We start from the raw sequence: 18,145 nt of genomic DNA, 5'->3' as shown, positions 1-18,145 counted from the left end.
GACCTGTTGCTACATTACATTTTATGGCATTATGCCTCCCACTGTTTCCAGTTTTTCTTCACTGTATCTAACCCATGTGTGTGTGTGTGTGTGTGTGTGTGTGTGTGTACAGCACCTGAAGACTGCATCTAATGCACTTGATGAACGGGTCTAGTCTATGGATGCTTCTGCCACAAGAAATTTGTTCATCACAAATGCACACCCTGTCTCTCTGTTGCACAGAATTAAAAACAGTAGCACCACTGGAGCAAATAACAATATAATGCAAATCATATCTGTTCTGTAGTCAATCATGCTATTTACTAATCTTCAACAAGTCATATTGTATTACTTCATGAATCTCCTCCAAAGGAAATTCTTTGGCTCTATCAGAATAGGCTCCTCCATCCAGCAACAAACAGCAGCTATTGTTTTGCTGAGCTCTTTGCAGAAAGTTCCAATCGTCTGTCCAAGTTGTCCATTGATCAGCCAAATTGTCTCTTTTCAAAGCAGTTGGCATTCTGCCTAGCTAGCTATTTGTTTTCCTTTCCCATCTTTTGTGTCTTTTCCTTTTCTTCTCCAGTAGTTTCTTCTTCTTCTCTGCTCCCCTTATCTCCAAATGCTCATTTGCTTTAAAATTCCCCAAAGGTCTTTCTCTCTGTGTCTCATGGACTGGCAGGACAACAGGGAGGAGGGAGAGGATTCCAGTGAGGGGTGTGGCCGGGACTGGGGCCAGCTGGGCATGGCGAAGGGGAGGTTGGTGTAGGAAGTACTCATGGCGTGACAGAGGATGATGAGGGGATGGGGATCAGTGCACAGGAACCAGCGCAGCAGGACACATCACCAGAGCCAAAGGGGCTCCTGTCTCCATGAACATAGTGGACTCTGATGTGTAGGAAGCAGCAGAGTGGCACTGTAGGAGGTTGAGGCAGGCAAGAGCCCACAGCCCAGCTCCCTAGCTGGCCAGGTGGGCCTTGCTAGCTCTTCAGCTGATTCTTCATCTGGAGTAAACTCAGAACAGGTGAAGCTCACATGCCTCATCAAGCCCAGGGCAGCAGAGCTGAGGTGCTGTGTCTTCTCAACTGCCCATGTCGAAGGATCTCAGTTTGGATGTGCCAGGATTTCTGTAGGATTTTGGACATGTGGATTGACCCTGGACTGGGGATTTGACATACTGACTTACTGCCAGGTAGGCCAGCGGTTCAGGACACTCTGCTTCTAACTTGCTCTCTCATTGGTCTAGTTTAGGCATGGGGTACCTGTGGCCCTACAAATGCTGCTGTACTGTAGCTCCCATCATCCCTGGTCATTGGCTATTCTAGCTTAAGAGTTATAAGAATTGGAATCAATGACATAGAACTCTATGTTTCTCATTCGTGGTCTAGCTGAGGGCCTCATGACATCAGTGCCTTAAACATTCCTACCAAGGCCAGCCCTACCATTAGGCAGAGTAAGGCAGCTGCCTCAGACATCAGATGCTGAAGAACAGAGTAGATAAAGCTATGTGTGCCGCGTGGCTTGCTTTGTGTCCCCTAAGCCAGCCTGCTGCCTTGCTGCCAGTGTCAAAGTAAGATTAAGCTTCCAGTCTGTATAGCTTTTGTACATGCAAGGTGCTATCTTGTCCTTTATCTCAGGCAGCAAAATGTATTTGGCCAGCCCTGATTTCTGCTAGTGCTTCAGTATTAACTGTAAGTCAGACATATTCCTTCAAATGGAAGTTAAGTTGATGAATATTTCTTAAAGGGAAGGTAGGAATGGAACAGATGTGCTCCTTGAACATCTAAAAAAATGTACCTTTCTGGTGGACAAATCCAGATATTGTGAAATATTCTGGTTCAAGGTGGAACGCCAAAATAGGCGGGAATGATCCATGTGGTTAAGCTAAAGAAATGGCTGAAGTGGCTGCTGGTTCTGTCAGCGGGGAAGCCTCTCACTTGAGGGCCTCCAGGATTGAGTTTACTGTTTCTTAGGCTCTGTTTTATGCTTCTAAAATGGAGATAGTTTACTTATTTCCTGATCCTCTGTATCTTGTCTATCCTATCATTATAATATTATGAACAAGAGCAGCCTCTCACGGACCATATATAGTGGAGAGCAGCCAGGGTCATTTCTGAAGGGTCATGGGAAAGCAGCTCTAAGGTGGGCAGAAGTGACTGGGATGTTCTATTGGCATTAGCCCTACTCTGGGCTGGAAGTTTGTTGTTGCAGGCAGCTGAGAAGTGGAGAACGGTGCTGTTTCAACTTAAAAAATTTATTCCATTCTAGGAAAAAAAAGAGTAGCCAGTCTAGCAGCTCCCATGGGATTCTGAACTGCCGATCCAGCTCTCATAACAGTGGAGTGAGATGCATTCCTTATTTGGCAGGTTGGATTCATTTTCGTGCCATGTTTTCCTGAAGTTATACTGTATGCTAGGGTCAATTATTCCTAATGAAAGGTCCAGAAACTTAAGAGGACGGGGGAGTCTGTGGAGTTCAGATCATCAGAAAGGCAAAGCATGAGCTGGCTTTCAAGTGCTTTCGGCAACCTCCCTTGCTCATAATCATAAATCAGAACCAAGAAGGAAAACCCCATGGATTTAATGATTAATAAAAGTTGTTAAAAAACCAAAAATTATAAAACCTCATTATGGCTTATACAGTAAATCATTTTGCTATCCACATTTGTGTGTGTGTGTTTGGCAAAGGTTAAAAAAAACCCTTTAAAAATGGGAGACATGGGTATTCTGATACCATGTTCAGCATGAAGAGTCTGGGAATGCTCAGTGGCTTTACATGACTGCTGCTGTCATATGGGCAAAAGGGCAATAGGGGGTCACAGGGAGCAGGGGTGATGTGACCAGGAAGGATCTGAAGAAGACCTAGTTCCAACTTCCAGCCAGGTGGGCAGTGCCTGTTCTTGATGAGCTCCAGTGAAATGGGTGGTGCAGATTATTATGTTTTATTATTACTTTCTGTTTGGATCAGATTATAAGGTGTGCGTTCTTTGTTGTATATTTTGCTGCCGTAAGCCACCTTATGTATAGTAATGCGGAATGGTGGTACAGTGATACCTCAGGTTACATTCGCTTCAGGTTACATACGCTTCAGGTTACAGACTCCGCTAACCCAGAAATAGTGCTTCAGGTTAAGAACTTTGCTTCAAGATGAGAACAGAAATTGTGCTCTGGCGGCACGACGGCAGCAGGAGGCCCCATTAGCTAAAGTGGTGCTTCAGGTTAAGAATAGTTTCAGGTTAAGTACGGACCTCTGGAACGAATTAAGTACTTAACCTGAGGTACCACTGTATACAAATTAAAAGTGTAATGAAATGAAATACAGTGGTACCTCGGGTTACAGACGCTTCAGGTTACAGACTCCGCTAACCCAGAAATAGTACCTCGGGTTAAGAACTTTGCTTCAGGATGAGAACAGAAATCATGCAGCAGCAGCGCAGCGGCAGCAGCAGGAGGCCCCAGTAGCTAAAGTGGTGCCTTAGGTTAAGAACAGTTTCAGGTTAAGAACGGACCTCTGGAACGAATAAAATTCTTAACCCGAGGTATATACTTAGTGGTCCAAGTATATACATATCTAAAATATATTTAAACCATACAAATAGCAATGCAAACAGCACAGCACCAGCCCTTTCATTAGAAGTCAGTTCCTAGCAGCCTGTTGGAACAAAAAAGTCTTCACCTGCCAGTGGAAGGACAACAAGGAGGGAGCCAGTCTTGCTTTTTTTTATATAATAATATTTATTAAAGTTTCAAAAGAATTACAAAACTGAAAGAAGAAAAGGAAAACAAAAAATACAAAATACAGAAAAAGTAAAAAAGCAATTAAAAACATTTCAATCTTTCCATATCTTATCTTTCTTTTACTTATTTCCCTGACCTCCTCACACCTCCCTCTTTTGTATTCTAGTTCAATTGTTGTTTCAGCAAGTCCTTACCCTTTTTGCATTTATCTTGATACTTTATCGTAATATATTATAGCTTTGCATTTTTACATGTTAACAATCCATTTTTACATACCCCTTAACCACCTTATTGCTAAAACCACTTACCTTCATTCCAACCTCCCTCTAACATTCCTTAATTTTACAGTGTTTCTGTAAATAGACTTTAAATTTCTTCCAATCTTCTTCTACCGACTCTTCTCCCTGGTCTCGGATTCTGCCAGTCATTTCCGCCAGTTCCATGTACTCCATCACCTTCATCTGCCATTCTTCCCGGGTGGGTAGATCTTGTGTCTTCCAATACTTCGCGATGAGTATTCTTGCTGCTGTTGTTGCATACATAAAGAAAGTTCTGTCCTTCTTTGGCACCAATTGGCCGACCATGCCCAGGAGAAAGGCCTCTGGTTTTTTCACGAAAGTATATTTAAGTACCTTTTTCATTTCGTTATAAATCATCTCCCAGAAAGCCTTAATCCTTGGGCATGTCCACCAAAGGTGGAAGAATGTACCTTCATTTTCTTTACATTTCCAACATTTATTATTGGGCAAATGATATATTTTTGCAAGCTTGACTGGTGTCATGTACCACCTGTATATCATTTTCATAATATTCTCTCTTAAGGCATTACATGCCGTAAATTTCATACCTGTGGTCCATAACTGTTCCCAGTCAGTAAACATAATGTTGTGTCCAACATCTTGTGCCCATTTTATCATAGCAGATTTCACCATTTCATCCTGAGTATTCCATTTCAACAGCAAGTTAGACATTCTTGATAGTGTCTTAGTATTGGAGTCTAACAATTCTGTTTCTAATTTTGATTTTTCCACCTGGAAGCCAATTTTCTTGTCCAAATTATAAGCCTCCCTTATTTGATAATAGTGGAGCCAATCTCGCACTTTATCTTTTAATTTCTCAAAGCTCTGCAATTTCAATTTATCTCCTTCTAGTTCCAAAATCTCCCAATATTTCGGCCATTTGGCCTCCATATTGAGCTTTTTCAGAGCCTTCGCTTCCATCGGTGACAACCACCTTGGGGTTTTACATTCAAGTAGATCTTTATATCTTATCCAAACATTAAACAATGCTTTCCTGACAATATGGTTTTTAAATGCTTTATGTCCTTTGACCTTATCATACCACAAATATGCATGCCACCCAAATACATTATTAAAGCCTTCTAAATCCAAAATGTCTGTGTTCTCAAGAAGCAGCCATTCTTTCAGCCAGCAAAATGCGGCTGATTCATAGTAAAGTTTAAGGTCTGGCAGGGCAAATCCACCTCTTTCCTTTGCATCAGTTAGTACTGTATTTTAAATTTTATTCTTGGCTTCTTGCCCTGCCAGACAAATCTAGAAGCCAGTCTTGCTTTTTATGGAGTTCCAAAATCTAAGAGCAGCCACCGAGAAGGCCCTCTCTTGCATCCCCACCAAGCGTGCCTGTGAGGGTGGAGGGACCAAGAGAAGGGCCTCCCTTGAAGATCTCCAACCCAGGCAGGATCTCTTGAAGTGGATGGATGTTCCTGACAGTTATGTTCAAGTGCCAAGTGAGTTCCTCCCTGCTCCTAAAATGCAAATTGCAGGTGTGATAGGGCTGATCTGGATTGGGACGGTAGTGAAAGATAAAAGGTTATAGCCCTGTTATTCACCCATGCTAGGCTTCCTACCCAGATTGGTCCCCCTGTGGTGTCAATTCGTGTAAACCTCCCTCTACTTAAACGTGATGTCAGGTCATTACAGGTGGGAGTTCCCCAGTGATCTCATTGGATGATTGACAATGACAGAGAGTGCCTTTCTGATGTCGTTAAGATGCCAGATGATTGACAAGTGGTCACCCCACCCATTTGTCAATGTGGCCCATGAAAGGTGGGGGAAGATCAGTATCTGGTCCACCAGCCAGGGGAGATTCCCCATCCCTGACTTAAAGGCACAGCAATGTAGTAAAGATAATATGTAGTCTGGCCCTGATCTCATTCAACAATGAAGATAAGATACATTAAATTCATGCTCCAAAGTGTTGCTTCTCTTGGAAGAATTTTCATGCATTTGTTATACGTTTCTGGAAAGACCTCCTGTGTTCCATCTCTAAATTACAGGATATAGATTGCTGGTTGTTGGTTGTTGTTTTTTAAAAAAATGGGATTGTCTGAAGGAATTATTTATGCAAAAGAATAGAAGCTTTATGGCATATCTTCTTGCAGCTGCAAAAATAATGTGGGCAAAAGACTGGAAATGATTTACTCACAGCACTAAATGCTTTCAAATTGCTCTTTCAAAAGCTGTGGTTCCAGGCACCGCTGTTTACTGTACTGGCAGTTCTCTGGGGTGGGGGACAGAGGACAAAGAAAAGAAGGAAGAGCAAACATTACATTTTTGATCACTTTCCTACCTTACCCTCATTGCTGCTATTAAAACGGAGTTTAAATCCAGATTCTTGGCCATTTTGTAGTTTTCCTTTAATAAATAATCATACTGTTTTCCTGTGGTTGAGCTATGGTTTCACACCAATCCTCATTATGCTGGTCCAAATAGTGATGTTTTCAAGCTTTTAAAAAAAACAAACCAAAACATTATTATAATCTGAGGACACTTCCAACTTGTTGCAATTTTCGGGTAGGATTAAATCACATACCAGCAAATTCAGGCTGCACGCTTAATGCTGACTGATTATTTATTAACCTATTTATAATCTGCACTATCATTAAAATGTATCAAGGGTGGTATATGACATGTAGCAAAAAGCTTGAGTGAAACATCATTAAAAACACCCATAAAACATCCATAAATACTGCTTAAGCACCCCCCCTCCAGAACCCCCCCCCCCCGCATTTTGCAGTATAGAAAGTGATGGGGAAATGCACAGGAAAGTACAGGAGTAATGTGGATGCAATGGTGTATACACTCCCCACAAACAAATTTTATGTAAAAAAATCATAGAATCATAGAATCACAGAGTTGGAAGAGACCACAAGGGCCATCGAGTCCAACCCCTTGCAGGAAACACCATCAGAGCACTCCTGACATATGGTTGTCAAGCCTCTGCTTAAAGACCTCCAAAGAAGGAGACTCCACCACACTCCTTGGCAGCAAATTCCACTGTCGAACAGCTCTTACTGTCAGGAAGTTCTTCCTAATGTTTAGGTGGAATCTTTTTTCTTGTAGTTTGGAACCATTGCTCCGTGTCCGCTTCTCTGGAGCAGCAAACTTCCCTAAGTTTTATGAAGTCGGCTTTCTTAAAGTCAAGAAATTGAGTCCTAGTATGCTTGGCTGTTCCTTTCCGCTGTATAGTAAACTTCAGAAGAGCATGATCACTTGCGCCTAATGATCCTTCCACTTCTACCCCACTAACCAGGTCATCAACATTGGTTAGGACCAGATCTAAAATGGCTGTTCCTCTTGTTGCTTCTCCCACTTCTGGACAACGAAGTTGTCTGCAAGGCCAGTGAGGAATCTGTTTGACCTTATGCTCTTGGCTGAGTTTGACATCCAGCAAATATCCGGGTAATTGAAGTCCCCCATTACTACTATCTCCCTTCCTTTTGCATGCTTGGCCATCTGTTCCAGGAAGGCATCATCTATGTCCTCCGTTTCGCTTGGGGATCTATAGTAAACTCCCACAATGAGGTCCCTGTTATTCTTCTCTCCCTTAATTTTGACCCAAATGCTCTCACTTTGGCTTTGAGGTTCTAAATCTTGGATCTCTTCACAGGTATACACATCCCTGACATATAACGCCACTCCTCCTCCTTTCTTGTCTGGTCTGTTTCTCTGAAATAGATTGTATCCCTCCATTATTACATTCCAGTCGTGGGACTTATCCCACCAGGTTTCAGTGATGCCTATTATGTCATATTTAGTTTGCTGTACCAAGAGCTCAAGCTCATCTTGTTTATTACCCATGCTTTGTGCATTAGTGTACAGACATTGAAGTCCATTAATCATTCCCCCGTGTCTCTTATTTAAGGATTTTTTCCTCCCACCACTAGGTCTGTGTGCTGTTTGCTCCATTTGGTCTATGACATTTGGATGATCATCTTCATCAATTGATAGACTCCTACCTTCAGGAGCACTGTCTCCCTCCCCCACGTTAGTCAGTTTAAAGCCCTCCTGATGAGGTTTCTGAGATTTTTGGCAAAAACATTCCTCCCAACCGTTGTGAGGTGCAGCCCATTGCTTGCCAGAAGTCCATCTTCAAGAAACTGCAGTCCGTGATCTAAGAATCCAAACCGTTCCTGTTTACACCCTTTGCGAAGCCAGTTGTTCACTTCCACTATTTTTCCCTCTCTCCCTGGGCCACGTCGTTCAACTGGGAGGACAGATGAGATGACAATTTGTGCATTTAATTGCTTCAATTTCCTGCCCAGAGCCTCATAGTCTCTTTTGATCTTCTGGAGGCTATTGCTTGCAGTGTCATTGGTTCCCACATGAACCAAGAGGAAGGGGTATTTGTCAGTGGGTTTTATGATTCCTTGCAGTCGTTCAGTTACATCTTGGATCTTAACCCCGGGGAGACAGCACACTTCCCGAGACATCTTGTCAGGCCCACAGATCACTGCTTCTGTTCCCCTCAGTAGGGAATCCCCTATCACCACTACACGCCTCCTCTTAGGTTTGGTTGGGGTTCTTCCGCGAGCTGTCCGTTCCAAGGTCGCCTGCACATTCCCTGAGGACTGACTTTGCTGCTCGTCTTCATATACCTGATCGACTGTAATGAGGGAGAGATCCTCAAATGGAGTCTGCTCTTCGTCTTCCATGCTAGGAAGACGAAGCATTGAATGCAACCTGATAGTGTGAGTTCAGGATTCAAAACAAGGTTTAGAGTTCAGATTCCTCGCCCTGGTCCTCCTCAAAAGTTCACAAAGTACAGAAGGACAAGGCAAAAGCAGCTCATACATTTGTCTTTGGTAAAAACTATGAAAAATGGATCTAGCCTGCTTATTTCCAGGAGCATGGTAAAGCACATCTAAGAGATCACTCTAATTTCATAGCTGCATTTCCAAGGGCTATCATTCAAATTAAAAACCATTACTTTCCACCCACATATCATAGCATCAAATTCGCATTGAAAAACAGAACAACCAACCAGGACAAACACGAAACCTTAGGTGATGAATAACATATAGTCATTTCTTCCTTTGTGCTCAGAAGAATATTAGATTCTTTACCGCTTAATTTTTTGCTCAGGGTTTGAAAAGTAAATAAAGTCACAGCGTTTCTGCCAAGTTATCTCATTTTAGTTGCAAAGGTAAATGATGCCTGCATTCCTAGACAATACATTCCCCAAATTGCTTTTGAATGGCAGTGATGTCATCCCAACTTAATGTGCTTCTAATAAATAATGCATTAGGAAATTCTGATTTTCCAGAGGTACACAAACAAACCGTTTTTTGGTTGCTATCGGCAGCTTCGCCTTCACCTCTTTGAGTGCCCCGCTCCATTTCTCTTGACTTGTTTTCGCAGCACAGAATTGCTATGAAAGAAAATATTTGTTGTGAGATGCCAAGACATTGAGCTTAATTTAATCTGCAAGTCTGGAGGTATGTGGTTCTATAACTAGACACATGTCATGGTAACTTACTAAGAATGGAACGGAGAGGCATCTTTTAGTCACGGAACTCTGTGCATGAAAATCCCTTCACTCACCAAACCACAACATTAATGCAAATAACGTCTGTGTTTCCTCCTTGATGGGAAACTGGAATATGTTCGTGATGCTAAACCGGGCTGAGAAACCGCATACTTTACTAGTGAGATAATTCATAAGCTGCCTCTGTAGGAATGATTTGAGCACAGAGATTCTGTGCACCTCGCATGGGCACGACACAAAGAGCTTCATTTGCTGGCACTCGGCTTGGAAAGTGGATCAAAACAGAAAAGCACCTCAGCTTGTATGGTTTTAACATTTGCCATATACTTGGGGTTTTTGTGTGTGTTTTTTAAGCAATTTACACTAAGGCATCTTTTTATATTGGACGTTCATGATGATTTGTGCTCATGATGTGACGGTTATATGCAATCCCGCTTTCAATACTGTTTGTGCCTGCAAAAGTTTCATGGTGCATAAACTGTCTTCTTTCTCAATGATGCACATCCCATAGCTTCCTGATGAAACCCTGTAACTTTTCATACTACAAAGTTTTTGGTTCTGCCTTAATTGCATTGTAGCAGAGGAGTGCACCTCCAGATGGCAAGTAACGTGGCAACTTTAGGGTAGCACTGCAGAACAACTAACAAAGCTGGATGATAGGCGGATGGTCCAGTGTAAGTCCAACACTAATGCATTATCATTGAATCATTGGCGTGCTACAGAATATAACAGCAAAAAAGCACCCCAGTCTGGAGGAGCCCCAAGGCTTCAGTCATTTGCATATTGAGAAGTCCCAAGTTGCTCCCAGGTAAATATGTACAGTGGTACTTCGGGTTACATACGCTTCAGATTACAGACTCCGCTAACCCAGAAATAGTACCTCAGGTTAAGAACCTTGCTTCAGGATGAGAACAGAAATTGTGCTCTGGTGGTGCAGTGGCAGCGGGAGGCCCCAATAGCTAAAGTGGTGCTTCAGGTTAAGAACAGTTTCAGGTTAAGAACGGACCTCCAGAACGAATTAAGTATTTAACCTGAGGTACCACTGTATAGGGCTGGGCTGCAAATCGGCTTGTGTAATCAGTTCACTATGATTTGTTCTTCCAAATGGACAGGTTAATAGGTTTTTTGACTGTGTTCTTAGTTTGCGCAACTGTTTTGCTGACGAGCAGGTCAAGTATTAAGCAGCTGTTGCACTTTACCATTAGAGATATAAATGGTTGGCTGATCAGAAATGGGCCTGTTCTCTTATTTGTTCCACAGCATTAAAATTAGTATCTGTAAATTTTAGAGAGTGGTGGCTTTTTTGGAGAGACGAGTTCACAGAAAGGCTAAATTAGGTGGTTCCTGAACTCATGGCAACTTTGAGCAGGATTACAAGAGGATTAAAAATGGTGGTCTGTCATGCTGAGAAAATGTTAGAGGTATTAAAAATGGGAGGACTCCATTTCACCAGAGATGGTAAAAAAAAAGCGAAGGACTTTAAAAAATGGACTGTTTTACAGATCTGCCAGCAATAACCCTATTGGGGGATTAGTCTGTAGGTCTGCTTCCCTGGACACTAGGCTAGCAGAGAAAGTTCTCCTTAACATTTCCTAATAGCACCATACACAGCAACAGATTAAAAGGTTAAAACAATTCTGCTGTCAAAAAAAATCAATAATGCAATTGCAACCTTTAAATACACAGGCATTTTAAATGCATAGTGCGCACACAGTTTACTGTTTAAAGCCATTTAAAAATTGCTGGGGACTCCTCTACCTTTGTGTTTGCTGGTGTGGGTTTAAAAAAAATCTCTTTCAACTCAGAACTGTAAGGAAAAGTGCAAAGTAAATGAGTTTTAATGATTAATTTTCTAAGCTAGATAGAATCCAGGAAATAAATGCAGATAGGTATTTTTAAAAGTGTTTATTTTCTATGATGCTGAATAGAAGACCAGTGCTTTCAATCCAGTGGAGTTATTTCTGAATGCCTCTCTCTTTCTGGTTCTTCTTGAAGCCTAGACAGCCTAGGGAGAGGAGCTGGCTGCCCTTAGAGCCCACCCCTTTTGGTTTGAAATGCCAGGTAGGCTGTCCAATTGGCATCCAATTTTCCAAGTCTTGGCATAGAGAGGTAGGGGAGCTCATTTATGTTGGCTCAGATGCACCCAATTAGGTTTTCTGGTTTTCATGAGCAAGTGAGTGGGGTTGGGCATTGTTGCAAAGGTCCACAAGATTCTGTATCTGTGACTGTACTGATCATCTCACTATCATACACCATCAGAGGTGTTTGAGATGGTGTTAGAGGCCACCAAATCTTGTAGTGCTGAGACCTCTTTGTTGGGAGCAACTTGGGACTTCTTGACCACCATGGCAAAGATGAATCTGTCTCAGCATCCAATTCATCCAGCACATATGGCAGGTCATGCATGAAGCTTAGTGGATAGGATTGTGAGAGGGGATGCAATAACAACTTCCTTACCATGGTCAGATACGTTTCAGTTAGTGTGGCTATTACTGTACCACTTAGCCTCTGCAGCAGTGGTGGATCAATTAAGACAGCCCACCACTAATGGCTGGCTGATGGATCTGATTGGTTTCCAAAATGTTTTAGGACATTGTCAGTTAAACTTCACTGGATGTCCTGTCAAAGACCGGTTGCTGATTGGAATATAGGATTGATGCCTGGAATATGATAGATTTTAGATAGGTTTTAAGTGCTGTCTTCCGTGTCTTCTTCACAGATCTCCCTAGCTTCAGACAATTAAGTAGCAGGGAAGATGGGATGAGTGACAGTGATGGAAAATTATAATCCACCCAACCAAGCACAGATGAGAGCCCATTTGCAGGAGGTGCTGCCATAGGAAGACATCTCCAGGGAAAATTGGATGTGTGTTTGCCAGCCACTGGATCATGTCCCATTTGTCTCTCTGCAGCACAGACCTGTTCATTCATTCACCCCATGCTATCTTTCTACATCCTCTGATGCATCCTTCTATATCCTCCAGATCTTTTTTCGCTGGCCTCATAACTGAGTGACACAAATGCTCCTAGAGCTAACCTTTCAAAAGCTGACACATTGATCACATTTCCCACTCCTGAGGTTTGAGGCACTTCATTCCCTCGCCACACAGATTTTTCATCCCTGTCATTTTGTGCACCATGGCCTCCAAATGAATGCTCAGTAACTCACTGACATTTACATAATTGCCCTTGGAGAGTGAAGTTCCTTTCCCCCTCTTTCCTGGCAAAGTGCAAGCTCCATTGGTGACTGACAGTTTCCCTTCTGTTTTCTAATCTTCTCTTGAGTGGTTTCAGTTGCTTTGGTTTCTCGCCGTTGCTGGGTGCACCAGAGCTCAAGTGAGTCCAACGACAGTACAGACGTGGGTCCGCCAGATGGCAAGCTGTGAAATTAGGCCAAGGCTTTTATGCACAGAATTCTTTTCGGAATGGAGAAATGAGAAACACTCCCCTGGAAGGAAACACATAGAGCATGCACCCATAAACAGAAGAAGAAGAAGAGAAAGTCAAATTTATTTATTTATTTGGGAGGGAGCTTTCTCGAAGGAAAGCAGAACCATCTTATTATTTCTACAGTTCTTGAGCAAATCTGTTCCAGTGCACAATTTGAATTAACAGCCCAGTCCTACATATGTTGTCCAGAAGTCCCATTTAAGTCAGTGGTCATTATTTAGATAGCAAGTCTATCTGGGATAGAGAGACACTTATTTTATTTTTATTTTTTTTACTTTTTATTTTAAATCAATGGCTGCTATCTTTATAGTATGCTTTTGGGTTACAGCATGCTATAAATGACGTATATAAGGTGGCAACAGCTTCCTAATTAAACTGTATGGCCAAATTACATACAAGCAAGAAGAAAGCTTAAAAGCACACACAACACAAGCAAGAGCATTGATCCAGTCCCTCACACTACAGCCCATGTATGTAGCACATGCTAACCCACAGTTTATAGGTTGTCACAACATGTTAAAAACCTTCCTGGTTCAGACTGCCATGGCCAACCAATTGCCTCAGGAAACCTGCAAGGGAGGCATGAAGGCAGTAGTTCTCTCCTGCTGTTGCTCCTCAGCAACTTGTATCCAGTGGCACACTTCCTCTGAAACAGGGGTACAGTTTAGCCATCCTGACTAAGTGCCACTGACAGAGCCACCTTCCGTGATTGGTTTAATGCCTTTGAAAGTCATCCAGCTCTGCTAAATACGTATACTTTCTTTTCTTCTGAATCTACTGACAATCCGTTCCACTGGATAACCCACACAATGAGGATAGTATTTAGTTGTGGCAAGTGGTCAGTTCTGAAACCTGGGGAACCTGGGCTTAGTTCCTAGTTCAGTCGTGCACTTATTGCATGAGGTGGGACAAGCTGAGCCAGTATCTGGAGATCCAAACCTCCTGCCCCCTCCCAGAGTGCTGCTTGAGGCAACTGCCTCAGGAAGGCTCATGGTAGTGTCAGCCCTGCCTGACAGGACAGGGCTCCTGTAGATAGGTAGTTGTTGTGGCAGGAAACTGGGTGTCTGGCCTGCTCTGAATGGAGTTGCACTGCCCTTGAAGGAGCAGGTACATAGTCTGGGGGTGCTCACCGATCCATCTGTGTCACGCAAGACCCAGGTCCGCTTCCAGCTCTGGCAGGATCGCCAGCACACCCTAATAACTGCCTGTCTTGATTACTGTAATGCACTTTACATAGTGCTGTCCTTTAAGACAGTTCAGAAATTGGAGCTGGTGCAGAATGCTTCTGCTAGAGTATTGCTGGGTACTATGATATAATGCCCAGCAATACTCTAGCAGCAGCATTCTGCACCAGCTGGGTACTATGATATAATGTGTGGGACGCGGGTGGTGCTGTGGGTTAAACCACAGAGCCTAGGACTTGCTGATCAGAAGGTCGGCGGTTCGAATCCCCGTGACAGGGTGAGCTCACGTTGCTCGGTCCCTGCTCCTGCCAACCTAGCAGTTAAAAAACATGTCAAAGTGCAAGTAGATAAACAGGTACCGCTCCGGTGGGAAGGTAAATGGTGTTTCTGTGCGCTGCTCTGGTTCGCCAGAAGCGGCTTAGTCATGCTGGCCACATGACCCGGAAGCTGTACGCCAGCTCCCTCGGCCAGTAAAGCGAGATGAGCACCACAACCCCAGAGTCGGTCACGATTGGACCTAATGGTTAGGGGTCCCTTTACCTTTACCTTTATGATATAATGCCATACAACACCTGTCATGATTGGATCTGTACTGGTTGCCTATATACTGCTGGGCTTCAAATTAAGAAGTTGATTCCAATATATAAAGCTCTGAATGCCTTGGGACCTAGGCATTTGATGGAATGCCTTTCCTCATATTATCAACCAGCCCAAGCTCTGAGATCAGCTGAGCAAGGGCTTTCTTACTGAGTGTTGCTCATTGTGTGGGGACCGGGATAAGGCCTTCCCTGTAGTTATGCCTCACCTATGGAATACTCTCCACTTGGAAGTATGGATGGCTAAACCACTGATAAATTTCCATAGCCTAATCAAAGCCTCTCTGTTCTCCCATGCATTTTGAAGATTTGGCTAAGCTTGCTCTGGAGCTTACGATTTCTTTATTTATTGTGCAGAAGCACTGCACTGTTGCTAATTTATGAGCCTTTTAATTGTGTTTTATGTTTGTAAATGCTGTGTTATTTTATTGGTCACATTGGAAAGTGCTTTGTGGCTGCAGTGTGTTGAAAAGTGGTTTCTAAATACAGCAAATAAAAAATAAATAAATACCGTGCTTTGGGTTGAAAATGAAGAAAATCTATTTTCCACTTTTTCACATGTTTGAATTTTTGCCGATGAAGGCAGGTTGCCAGAAGTACTTCTGCTGAATAATTATTCAAGGATTTATTTCCCTGAGTGCAGTAGAGTTTCACAATTTCCATGGTAATTTTCCCTGTGAAATTATTTAATGTACTCTAATATATGAATGCACCCTTAGATAAGTAAGAGCAGGATACTGTGCAGGATACATTATAAGTGAGAAGAACTGTACTTTTCTATTCCCCACTTTCATAAGCGTGCCTGGGGCCAATTATATGCAAAATATGCAATTCTTGGTTTTGATGGCAGGCAAGTGGGAGGTGTGTGTGTATGTCTGTGTGGGAGGGATTAAAGATACTTTCAGCAGCTTTTCTGCTCACCCCAATGCAGAAGCTGGGGCAGAATTCAAATTCCCTCTCGGGGCCGTTGTGTATTTTAGAAAGCTAGGCCACCTCAGAGTGAACGGAAATAAGAGGAGGACAGCTCTATGGAGGTTAGATTTGAAGGAAGCCCTACTCGGAAGGAGATTACTATGCAGATTAAGCGATTGTTTGATAAGGCATAAAGATCTGGAAGTATGGAGAAAGATAAGTGCTGCCAACCTAGTTGTGGCATATGCCTCAATTGTAAGGAGCATAGTAATGCTCCCCCCTCTCCTGCCATCAAAGCTCTGAGGAAGGAGATGGGGCTGCTGAGGAGGTTTGTGTGGTGGCAGCTGAGAGGCAGATCTTTCTCTCTGTCTGCAGAGCAGTGGCGGACTTACATTTTTGGGTTCCTGCAGCTTGAATTTATATGGGGCTCCTCTTTGCAACCAGCAATGATGTCTGGGTAACCACTGTTACCTTCTCCAATGGGATTGCTGCATGACAGATCACCAGCCATTTTTAAGTTAACTACAACACCTCAGATTTTGATTAGAATTGCTGTACTGGATTATCTCACATGTCAAAGTCTCTGGTGTGCATAAAAATTTCCTACACCTTATAGTTTTTGAGTTGTGCGACTCTCGTTGCATCTAATAGACCCCAAAATTTTAAGCAATGTAGACTAGAGTCACTTCTGGGGCCCCTCCGGGATTAGGAGGCCCTGAAGCTGAAGCTTCCTTAGTTTCATAGCAGAGGCACGCCTGCTGCAGAGAGGGAGGTATGCAATATCCTATGGCTCCTGTGCAGGATTGTAGGACTGTAGGGTTGTGCATTTTATTGGGAAGGGCCCAATAAATAGGCCAGTGGGTTACAACATGGGTAGGCAAACTAAGGCCTGGGGGCCGGATCTGGCCCAATCACCTTCTCAATCCAGCCCGCAGACGGTCTGGGAATCAGCGTGTTTTTACATGAGTGGAATGTGTCCTTTTATTTAAAATGCACCTCTGGGTTATTTGTGGGACCTGCCTGGTGTTTTTACATGAGTAGAATGTGTGCTTTTATTTAAAATGCATCTCTGGGTTATTTGTGGGGCATAGGAATTCGTTCACCCCCCCCCAATATAGTCTGCCCCCCCACAAGGTCTGAGGGACAGTGGACCAGACCCCTGCTGAAAAAGTTTGCTGACTCCTGGGTTAGAACATCTCTTTTGCATGCAGAACGTCACAGGTTTGATCCCTGGCATCTTCAAGCAGAGTTTCATGAGCCCTCGGTCTGAGACCCTGGAGAGCTGCTCAGGGCAGACAACATTGAGCCTGATGATCCGACTTGGTATAAGGCAGCTTCCTAAATTCCTATGACCCAATGATCCGGGGTCTATATGAGGAAGCTACATTTTGGCAGGCCCAAATGCAGTTCAGTTCGAAGACCTGTGTTGGAAACAGCATGCCACTGAGTGCCACTCGCTGGGAATCGCAAGTGGGGAGATAGTTCTTGTGCTCATAAACTGCTTGTGAGCTTCCCTTAGGCATCTGGCTGGCCATTGAGGGAGCAGGATGCTGGGCTTGATGGGACATTGCTTTGACCCGGCTGGACCCTGATGCCCCTATGCAGGAACATTTCTCAAAGCAGATACATTAATGCTTTCAAAAACTTCAGATAGTCATCTGAAGAGTATGTGCTTTAACCAACTTTCTTTAGCTCGATGCTTTTTTTTTTTTTTTTACTCATCCGATGTTTCTATATAGTTTACATTGCACTGGAATATTTTGTTTCTATATGGCCTCATAAAGTACCTCTTCCTCTTAACAGCATTGGAAGAGTTTGTTTTTCATTGGGAATAAAAGTATTAAGTACTAGTAGGTCTCTGATTTTAGGCAGTAATGCAAGCGAACGCGTACTGGAATCCTGCTGGGTTTTGAGAGGACATTGAAATGGCATGTAAAGCGAGAAGCTTTTAAATCACTCCGGTAATCAGAAACGTTCCTAGTCGTTACAGGCTTAAATGCATAAAGGCATAGATTTTCCAGAATGTAGGCTTCTGCATCAGTAAACTCTATGGAAGAGATGATTGGTTAGCAAGGTAGAAAGGAACACTTGCACTATTTGAATATTAATGTAATCTACCCGTGTGAGAAGCCGCACTATCTTCCTGCCAGAGGACTAAATTGCATAGAAGAGACTCCTGCATCAGGCACATAATCCAAAGGAAACCCTAATTTATATGCTAATTAGCCCACATGTTAAGAATTACAGGGTTAATTAAGCATATCATCCCACCCACAATTTTATCAGTGATAGACATAAAGGTGCAGAGCAAAAATCTTGCCATTCAATCGAATTAACTACCTATAGCGATTCTTTAGGGGTCCTTCTTTCAAAGCAAACCCAGCAAGTTAAATCACGTTTCATTCAAAATAATGTCAGGGCTGTGTAGAAGTTTTTGTGTTAAAAAGGCATGGTGGGGGCAGGGAGTGGGGAGGAAGCGGTTTATACAGTGTCCTACATAGCCT

At 43.0% G+C, this 18,145-nt stretch overlaps 1 protein-coding gene across 4 annotated transcripts in view; it reads left to right on the top strand.

Moving 5' to 3' along the window:
• LOC309343017 (uncharacterized protein) overlaps window positions 1-18,145 on the top strand; it is a 275,823-nt gene that overhangs the window by 61,277 nt on the left and 196,401 nt on the right. The gene's annotated exons all lie outside the window — the stretch shown is intronic.

The sequence above is a fragment of the Podarcis erhardii genome (assembly GCF_964252035.2).
Source record: "Podarcis erhardii genome assembly, chromosome: 5".
Lineage (NCBI taxonomy): Eukaryota > Metazoa > Chordata > Lepidosauria > Squamata > Lacertidae > Podarcis > Podarcis erhardii.
The sequence above is the reverse complement of the archived record's forward strand: the minus strand, read 5'-3'. Positions and strand labels throughout refer to the sequence as shown.